This window comes from Hyperolius riggenbachi, chromosome 7 (assembly GCF_040937935.1).
Source record: "Hyperolius riggenbachi isolate aHypRig1 chromosome 7, aHypRig1.pri, whole genome shotgun sequence".
Lineage (NCBI taxonomy): Eukaryota > Metazoa > Chordata > Amphibia > Anura > Hyperoliidae > Hyperolius > Hyperolius riggenbachi.
In genome coordinates, this window is record NC_090652.1 from 5,429,484 (window position 1) to 5,440,598 (window position 11,115).

The window sequence follows — 11,115 nt, forward strand, 5'->3', positions numbered from 1 at the left end:
GCTATTGTAGTAGCATAATAGCTGGTAGTGGCAGCAGAAGATATAGTTCTGTGTGGACCCTGGTGGTGGTGGGTACCACAGGCAGGAGCAGTTGGAGGAGTAGGTAGATGCAGCTATTGTAGTGGCGTAATAGCTGGTAGTGGTAGCAGAAGATATAGTTTTGTGTGGACCCTGGTGGTGTTGGATACCACAGACAGCAGCAGCAGGATGAGTAGGTAGATGCACCCTGGTGGTGGGAGCAGCACAGACAGCATGAGACAGGAGGAGGAGAAGAAGTGTAACGTGGGGCAGGCAGCATAGATATTCCACCATGGCACCTAGTGTTGGTACCATGGCACAGTTAAAACATTACAAAGGAGAGGTTCCAGAAAGCGGTCGTACTGCTGCAGTTGGGACCTCCCCACAACTCGGACAGCACAGTTAGCCCAGACACCTCCAAAAAAATTACACAGCAATTGTGTTTAGATAGTTCACCATGGCACCTAGTGTGTTGGTACCACGAGTGTAAATTTTTTTTGAACCAGGCTTATTACTCAAGACGGAGCCTGGAGGTTGTGGTGGTAAAGGGTGGTAAGGCAGGCATAGTGATTTCCAGCCACTTAATTTCCCCCTCTTGCCAACAACAGGGGCCAGGAATTCACCAACCACCCAAGCCTGGTTTATTTTAAGAAACGTCAGTCTGTCCACTGACTGGAAGGACAGATGAGAGCGCTTCTCGGTGACCACACCCCCGGCCGCACTGAAGCACCTCTCTGAAAGCATACTGGAAGAGGGGCAAGCAAGGACTTCCAGGGCATACTGTGCCAGCTCGCTCCAAATATCCAGGTGCTTGACCCAGTAATCCAAGGGGTCCACAGGGGTGTCGGTGTCAAGCCCGCTGTAGGACCCCATGTAGTCTGCCACCATCCTGGTCAGGCGCTGGTTCTGGCTTTGAGAGCCAGATGCTGCTGCAGGCACCTCCTAAGTCGGCAGCTGTACCAGTGTGGAATACAGTGCATTTGTGAACGACAGCAGGTTTGATGGTTGCCTGCTGCTGCTGGATGCAGGCACCTGCTGCTGTGCTGGCTGGACTGTGACAGCAAGGGGGGTGGAAGTCTGGGGGAAGGCTTCCTCCAAGCGATGAACCAGGGACCGCTGCAAGTCCCTCATTCGGTGCACAGGGTCTCCTCCTGCAGGCAGGAACTGATGCAGCTTCCCCTTCAGCCGTGGGTCCAGCATCAGGGTGATCAAGATGTCCTCCCGAGCACGCATCTGCTTCACCCTTGGGTCTTTGCGCAGGCACTGCAACATGTGCGCTGCCAAGGGGAAGAGGGCTGCCATCTCTGCTGACACATAATCTTCATCTCCCCCAGTGCTGTACTCCTCCTCTGATTCATCAGTCTCCCCCTGCTCTTTCCACCCCCGCACCACTGCAGCTGCACTCGGCAGTGCCTCCTCATCCTCAAGGTCAGGGACCTCCAACTCCTCCAACTCCAAGTCCTCAATCTCCTCCTCCTCCTGCCGCACAGTGGTGGACTGTGCAGGTGGCTGCTGCTCCTGCTGGATCAAGCTTTCTCTCCCACTTTCAGCAGAGCATAGAGGGCATTGTCCAGCATGCAACACCAGGGGCATCCACTCACACTCCGACGCACGGTCCCAGCTGACCATGTTGGTGGCCTCCAGGAAGGGTGCCAGCACCAAGCACACCAGCTGCATTTTGCCCCACTCAGCACTGAGGATGATGTCTGGGAGGTGGGTGGTGCTGGTCCCGAACACAGTGGCGTCAGCGGTGGCTTTGGCCAGGTATTGGTTGACAGCCTGCCTCTGTTTAACCAGATGTTCCAACATGGCCAGGGTGGAATTCCACTGTGTTGGAACGTCTACGATGAGACGGTGCCGTGGGAGGTTCAGCTCCAGCTGCACGGCTTCCAGGGATGCTGTGGCACCACCCGAGCGGTGAAAATGACCCACCGTCTTCCTAGCCACTTTCAAAAGTGGGTCCATCTCCTGGTAGGTGCACAAAAATTTCTGCACCACCAGGTTCAGAACGTGGGCCAGACAGGGGATGTGGGTGAGGTCTCCCTGGTGGTTGGCAGCAACAAGGTTGGCCCCATTGTTGGACACCACCTCTCTGACTCTCAGGCCTCTGGGGGTCAGCCAACGCCTCTCCTGCTCTTGAAGTTTGGCCAGGACATGGTCTGCCGTCAGTCTGTGCTTCTCCAGGCTGACCATCTCCAGCAGCGCATGGCAGTGGCGGTCCTTCACACTGCTGCTGAGGCGGGGGTGTTTGGCGGCGGGTTTGCCGGAGTGTGGAACCGGATCAGAGGAGCCTGCTGCACTTTGCACTTCCCCTGACCCTGCTGCCGGGTGGCACCACTCACTGGCTTGATGATGCTGCTGTCCCCTCCTCACCCCCTTCCACCGAACTGACCCAATAAGCGGTAAAGGACAGGTAGCGGCCTGTCCTGAACCGGATTTACCATGAGTCCATGGTCACATGGACCCACTCCCCCACCGCATGGTCTAGGCCACTTTGTACATTGGCCATCACGAAGCGGTGCAGTGATGGGATGGCCGTGCGTGCAAAGTAGTGCCGGCTGGGGATAGGCCAATCCGGCGCTGCGTACTGCAGGAGCGCACGCATGTCGCTCCCCTCCTGCACAAAGGAGTATGGGAGGAGCTGGGAGGACATGGCACATGCAAGTAGGCCTTTCAGCTGGCAGATGCAGCGGCTGCCAGGAGGCTGAGCCCTGACAACAAATGACTCGCTCAGCATGGTCTGGTGGTAGTTTTTGCTTGCACAGGATGAGGAGGAGGGAGCAGAGGAGACCGCTGAGGACTGGCTGCCTGAACAGGCCTCAGTGTCGGCAGGAGTGGCAAAGGGGGTTCTGGTGATGCTTTTTGCCGGAACACTGCCTGCGCCAGCTTCCTTCAGCCTCTTGAACTCCTTATGCTCAACATAATGCTTTTTGGCCAGATGATTGATGAAGCTGGAGGTGCAGTAGTTGGAGGGGTTGCAACCTCTGCTCAGCTTCATCTGGCACACATTGCAAGTAACAAACTGGCAGTCCACTGGGGGCAGGTCAAAAAACTGCCAGATTGGGGATAGAAATTTGCCCTTACGTACTGGGCCTGAATGGGTTGCTTCTGCTTTTTTCTCCCTGCGATGGTTGGGCGTGTGGTGGTTGGGGCCGGGGTTGAGTGGTGCGGCTGGTGGTAGCGGCAGAAGATAACGCAGCAGGCTGTGGGTCCCGCATTCCATGCCCCCTGCTGCTCCTGCCAATGTCAGCGATGCTGATCCTCCGTGACAGACCCACCAACGCATCTTCCTCCTCAGACTCAGAGCTAACATCCCCCTCCTGTGGATGGTAGTCTTGGTCCTTCCCTGCTGGGATGTTGCTGACCCCCCAAACTCCTCTTCTGCTGACACATCAGACAAGGACTCCCCCCCCCAACAATCACCGTCACCATCTGTGCCTCCTCCATATACCCCATTGTGGCCAGAATATCCTCCTCAAAGTCAGTGGTAACAGCCCTGACTGCGCTCGCGGTGTCTGGACTAAAGAGCACGCTGACTGAGGGTAGGCTGCCCGCTGGGGTCGTCATGATGACCGACGAGTCCCCATGCACTGCTAGGCGGCTGCTGCTGCTCCTGCGAACAGGAGTGGTGGTGGGGGTGGAGCTCTCTGTTGTAGAGCTGGTGGTGGCCTGCTCATCCACCATCAGCTGCATCACAGGCTCTGCATCTTTGTCCTCCAATTTGCGCCGCCTAACTTGCTGAAAAATGGCCGCTACATGCTGCTGCACCTCTGCAGCATGACTCCCCCTAATAGCTTGGCGCCCAGTGCGTCCACGGCCAGTGGCTAGCGGTGGAATGGACACTGGCATGGCAGAACTGCTGGCGGAGATGATGCCAGCAATGTTCCCTCTCTTCTTGGCCTTGCTGCCCTTCCCCCAACTGCCAGTGCCAGCAGACAAAGTGTACGTTTGTGTGATGATGTCACCAGATGGATATGGGTTACTTGCACTTTATTGAAATTGGTGAAATCAGTGTTGGACTTTAATGAATTTGCACGGAGTGATAGACAGCAGAGTAGAACACAGAGTGCACACTAACAGTCTATCTCACACACACTGACACTCAGAGTCAGCAGCACAGCAGAAATGCAGTAATCTGTAGTAGTAAGCTAACACAGACAATACTACTCTAACAACTAGCACTGCAGTACTAAAAAACTACACAATAATACAGTAATCCTATTCCCTAAACTATACTGTAGCTAAGGCTAATAGCACAGGCCTGGCCTGTGTGCACAAACAGCAGACACAGACACAGACACCTACTAGCAGAGTTGCTGCAGCAGAGACTGTCACACACACTAACTAAAATCAAAATACAAGCTAGCTAACTAAACAGCAATAAAACAGTGTATAGTACAGGTGTTAATGTGCAAAAACACTGGGTTTAACACAGTAGAAAGCACTTGCTTTAGCCAAACACACTGAAGATGCCTCTCAGTGAGCAGTCACAAAGCAAGGACGATTTTTTCCATTATGGCCGCCACTTATATACAGGGGGGGCTGGCCAGAGTTCCCCTCTGTGACTGGTTGCTAGGGCTTCCGCTAGGAGCCCTCTGATTGGCTCAATGACGTCATGAACGTCATCTCCATGGTCACAGTACCCGGATTCGGATATCCAACAGATATCCGACCAGATATCCGGGTTGCGGATCAATTTTCGTGTTGTGCTATTCGCATTTGCGAAGAAACCTGGAATCCGGATCCGAGGTCGGATAGCTGAAAAAGTTCGGATTATCCAGGTAATTCAGATATCTGGAATCAAGATGAGCACCACTGCTAAAAAATGCTGCAGCCCTCGAGTTTGCATTTGGGGGAAAAAACGAACCGCTCTGGTGTGCACCATCCCATTCACTTTCATTAGCCAAGCGGTTTTCCACCAGCAAGCGATTTAAAAATGCTCAGAACTGCTCTTGGTGTGCACCAGCCCTTAGTCCTGCCAATAAAGCTTTTTGAACAGTAGACGATTCTCAATTTCTTTCCTGGCAGACCCTACAGTTTCCCGCTCTCAGCAAAGTATCTCTCCTCACTTCCATGTGATCCACTGACATTTCCCAACAGAGGCTGATATGTCAGAGAGCACGTTTTTATACTTGGGGGTAGTCTGATGTCTGTGGTAAGGTGATGAGGTTCCTGGGTCACTAGTATTGTAGGAAATCATGGGCGTTCTAATATGGAGTGAAAGGAAATTAGTTCTTGTTTATTTTAACATTAGCAAGCACAGATCAAATATTGCTGTTATTTTTGCTTTACTTTTTTATATTTGTTTTCAGTGACCATATTGTGAAAAATACAAAGTAATTCCACAAATATAGTTCTGAAGTAAAAAAAAATAGCATTTTTGATGCAAATATGACTTTGGAGAATATTAAAGCTCAAAATTGTAACAAATGAACTATAGTTATATTCAAAATAAGTGATGCCTCCTTCCCAGACAATCAAACTGTAACACAGACAGGAGAAGAAGAAGGGAGGCAGGAAATGCAACACTAAAATGTAGAGATAACAGAAATATTATAGTCTAAAACGTCCTATTTTATTATTAAAGCGGAATATAATCCTGCATTTCAACTTTGCTCTAAAACATTATTTACAGTATATTATATGCAACCAGCATTTTTTTTTTTTACTAGACCAGCATTGGAAGGGTTACACACAGAGCTTTAAAGTTCATGGAGAGACATGCTGCCCGCAGCCGAAGTTTATATAGATACATTTAAGTGAACACAATGTAACAAGTAAGGAATGTGACTCACTCTTTCTGACTGTGCAGGAGCTGGAGGACAGCCAAAGAGTGTGTAACATTCACCACTTATTAAATTCTGTTTACTTCAATGTATCTATCTAAACTTCGGCTGCGGCAGCATTTCTCTCCATGGAACTTTAAAGCTCTGTGTGTAACCCTTCCAATGCTGGTCTAGTAAAAAAAAAATGCTGGTTGCATATAATATGCTATAAATAATGTTTTAGAGCAAAGTTAAAATGCTGGGTTATATTCTGCTTTAAGTTAAAAACTGCAAAGGACTTCAATACAATAATGAAGCTGTATGCCAGCCCCAAGGCATTGTCCTCTTATAAATATAGCCACAATGTCCTACAATTACATACTAGAGCAGGGTTGGGCAAATTACGGCTCACGGTTATGGAGCTGGCCCGGCAATAGAGGGCAGTATTTCACTCCGGGGAAATGGCAGCATCATGTGACATGCCATCAGTACATACCAGCGTGTCACATGACACGCTAAAGACCTCCACACATGATACAGTAATATGATCCAATTTTAAAGCAATTCATTATAAATGATGGTTAGTACATAAAAAATGAAAGCTTTTTTTTTTATAGAACTAAGGGCCTGTTTCCACTACACGCAGATTGGATGCAGATTCTGGATGCAGAAAAACTGACTCCAATGAATGCCTATGGGCCTGTTTCCACTAAATGCAATATTTCTGATGCAGATTTTCCCCTAGTCATTTATTGGAGTCAGTTTTTCCGCATCCATTCTGCATCCAATCTGCATCCAATCTGCATGTAGATGTGGAAATAGGCCCTTAACAAAGTTCCTGTTTTTTTTTTGTTTTTTTTTTCATTTTTTCCATTCTTTCATAGTTGGGGTAAAATTTAGCACACGTATGATACGTTAGTCAGATTTTTCAAATCTTAAAAAACATATCTATATATGGGGATTCATCTACATATGATAGGTGCTTGCCAACCTACCTTCTTCAGATGAAATTTGTATGCCAAGAAAATTGGAATGAACTCCCACCATTTGCTGAATTTGAATTCAATGAATAAAAATAAATTTGCCAAAATATCTTTAAGATGTCAGATGTTTTCTCTGTGTTTGTTACCTTCCAGTCTAACGGGTCTTGAAGACTAGGGGCTTGATTCACAAAGCGGTGCTAACCTACTTAGCACGTCTAACGTCTTTAGACGCGCTAACCAGGGTGCTAAGTAGGTTAGCACCGGATTTCTCATTCAGATCGTGCGCTAACTTTGCGCGCGTAAAGTTTTACGCGCACAAAGTTTTACGCGCGCTAAGTCCCATAGGCTTTAATGGGCACTTCGCGCGGTGCACCCTGTGCTCTGTGCAGTACGCGCGTAATGTTTTACGCGCATAAAGTTTTGCGCGCGTAAAGTTTTATGCGCGAAAAGCTTGTTTAGACGTGCTAAGGGGGTTTTCACAGGCGTGCTAACAGTTAGCACCGCTTTGTGAATCAAGCCCCAGTTGTCTTACATGTCTTCATTATGGTCCATGGAAAATGCAGAACTGGCTATTAACCATTTCAGCCCGCGGGTATTTTTCACCTTATGGACGAGAGGAATCTTCAATGTCAGCGCTCCTTCCATTCATTCCCCAATAACTTTATCACTACTTATCACAGTGAAATGATCTATACCTTGTTTTTTTCCGCTACCAATTAGGCTTTCTTTGGATGGTAAATTCTGCTAAAAATGATTTTATTCTAAATTCATTATAATAGGAATAATAGGAAAAAAATGGAAAAAAAATAATTATTTTTCAGTTTTGAGCCATTACAGTTGTAAAACAATTAATCCACATTAAAACTTCAGCGCTAAAAGGTCCTTCAAATATTCATTCCTCCACCAACACCCTTCAAAGTGCAGGTTTACCAGCTCTCAAGAAGACCCAAATTATAAGGTCTGAAGCGTATATACATATGCCACCACGATCACTGGTTCGAAATCCACTCTTCTATATCGACATGTCCAGCCTCCTTCCTCAGCATACAGACATTCCCAGCATTTATAATAAATGAATAAAACATTTATGGGCCCTTTTCACAGGGACCCACAGCAGTAAAACACATATAATAAATAGTAGGTGGGGTGCCGCTCTCCCATCCACCAATCATCCGCCCGACTACATTTCGCAATAGCGTCATCAGGGGCTTGCAGAACGGAAAGGTAGAATAACCGGCACTTAAATAGAAAAGCCACGCCGTTACCAGCGCACCATCGGCCATAGCATAAGTGAGCGACGTCACTTCCGCCTCATCACTTCCGGACTTCCGCCGCTTGGAGCGCACGGAAGGTAACGTATGTACGGAAGCGTCCAATTATATTTAACATCTATGAGGCACATGAGGAATGCACGAGGGAACGCAAGAAAGGTGCGTATTTATTAGCCCTCTTGTCCTCTACAAAAATATTAATATTCAATATGGGAAATCAATCCCGATTACAGTGAATGGATTGCGGACCCCACGTACCTTACACATTATAAAATACCACTTAACAATACTATCCCATTATTGACAAGCGCCGCCACCAGCATAAAATTATACTGCATAGCAGCATTCATCAACAATATAAATACAAATATCCAATCTAAGAAATATTAAAATCATTAACCTAAATAAACATGCAATGAATACAAAAAAATATAAATAAACATATACAGAAACTTTTAGGAAAATAAAATAAAATAAAATAAAAAAAATGTATAAAATAAAAAATAATAAAAATATATATATATTTAATTCAAATCCAGCTCAATGTTTAAGCCCATTGGTTCCATGCAATTTAGCCTAAATATCCATTTTGTTTCTGCTTGAGAAATACTTCTAACCCTATGTGAGCCCCTCCAGTTACCCAAATTCCTTTCTATCCCACAGAAAATTAATCCTGAAGGGTCCTGCTGGTGAAATATTCTAAAATGATTAGACACTGAATGTTCTTGTACCCAATTTCTTATGTTGGTGATATGTTCCCCAATACTTTCTATAAGGGGTCGCCCAACATACAACTTCCCACATGGGCAAGTGAGTAAATATACTACATATTTAGTTTCACATGTAATAAATTGTCTAATCTCATCATGATTCTCTTCACCAAACGTTGGCTGAACTCTAGGGGTCAGACTACACGTCCTGAATGGCAGGCATTTTCTACATTTATAAAAACCCACCTCTCCAAAGGAGCTAATCCCCTGGTATTGTGGCTCATCAATAGCACTAGAAGTTAAAATGTCCCTAAGAACAGGAGCTTTTCTATAAATAATCTCTGGGAGATCTGGTAAAACGCCACACAACACTGAATCTTCCTTCAATAATGGCCAGTGGCGGGTAATAATACTTTTAATTTTCATATATTGCTGGCTAAAACCCGTAATAAAGGGGCATACTAATTCTTTCTCTAACTTCTTTTTATCCTCTAAAATGGAGTCTCTCTCTAATCCTGCAATATCTTCCTGCAAGGTCATTAGTTTACCTGGTTCATAACCCTTCTTCTCAAATTTAGCCTTCAAAATATTAGTTTCTTTATAGTAATCACTTAGCGCTCCACAATTCCGTCTTAAGCGCAAAAATTGCCCCTTTCTTTGGTATTGCGGAGAGCCAATTGGGATGATGGCAGCTTTTTACTGGGATGAAGCTGTTCCTATCTGTGGGTTCAACCTTCCTGGCGGTAACCCCGAACGTAGTTCGGGGTAAGCCGCGCAGGAGGTTTTCTCCGGCCCTGCTCGGCCGATTTTCTTAATTTTTTTTTTTGCTGGATGCAGCTAGCACTTTGCTAGCTGCACCAGTACACCGATCGCCGCCGCCCCACGCCCGATCGCCGCTATCCGTTGCGGCGCGCGGCCCCCCCCCCAGACCCCGTGCGCTGCCTGGTCAATCAGTGCCAGGCAGCGCCGAGGGGTGGATCGGGACTCCCAATGACGTCACGACGTCGCTGACGTCGGTGACGTCATCCCGCCCGTCGCCATGGCGATGGGGGAAGCCCTCCAGGAAATCCCGTTCTTTGAACGGGATTTCCTGATCGAAGCGGGCGGGGGGATGCCGCTGAGCAGCGGCTATCATGTAGCGAGCCCTGGGCTCGCTACATGATTTTTAAAAAAAAACTGCCGCGCTGCCTCCTGGCGGAATTTTTCATACCGCCAGGAGGGTTAATGTAAGTACTAGTCTTAATCACCTCATGCAAATTTTTTATCACTAAGTCTAAAAGTGAACCTCCTCTTGACTATATTCACATGTGAATTTCAGATTAGTTGTTTCCCCATTAAGCCATTCTATAAATAACTGGAGTGAGGAAATATCCCCCTTCCACATAAAAATGATATCATCAATAAATCTTTTCCAAAACAATAAAAATCCCTCATGCTTTCCAAAAATCTTCTCTTCCTCCCAAGCCGCCATGTACAAATTGGCTATACTTGGAGCAAATTTAACCCCCATGGCTACTCCCACTTTTTGCAAGTAAAAATCTCCACCAAACCAGAAGTACTTATGTTCTAATGCAAATTTTGTACATTTAACAATAAATCGTACCTGCCGTATATCCAACTGGCCCTTCTTAAATAAATAATATTCAATCGCTTGAAGGCCTTCATCATGAGGTATTAGAGTATACAAAGAGGCTACATCAGCCTTCTTTTTTGATTTTTTACAACCCCTTTTGCGCGGATATGTATGCTAATTGGGATACAATATATCACTACATTGTAACCAGGGAAGTGTCGTAGGCTTCCATCGGAAGCCTCCAATCAAATTGCCGGCATGGAGATTATGAATGGAAACATTGTTCCCATTCATAAATTTAACGATCATGCAGCAGAAACCGGCGGTAATGATGGCAGCTCCATTTACAGAATAAACACTGTTTTTGAACAAAAACAGTGTTTATTCTTGGCGGACATGTATGGATTGGCACAGGGTACTTTTGTCCCCTGCAGCCAATCCCCCCTGCTTGCAGCAGCAGCGCGATCACGGGCATCTGCCTGCAGGATCGCCTGCAGACCCCCCAAACTGCAGGGACGTGACTAGCGCATCCCTGCGGCTCAAGCTGCTGCCGCTGCTGACGTGAAGCTTACGTCCGCACGGTTGAAATGGTTAAAAGACAAAAATTATTTTCAGATCGTCATTGAATCCATGAACCCAAACTCTTTCTGGGAGATTTAGTATGGGTCTCTACCTGCAATAGTCCCCTACGCCAAATGGTATCCTAGGTATACTGGACTGTACCCCATTATGGAGAAAGGTGAATTGAGTGTCGTACAGAGTTTCTTTACCATGCTTGTTTGGAGGAGTACATTT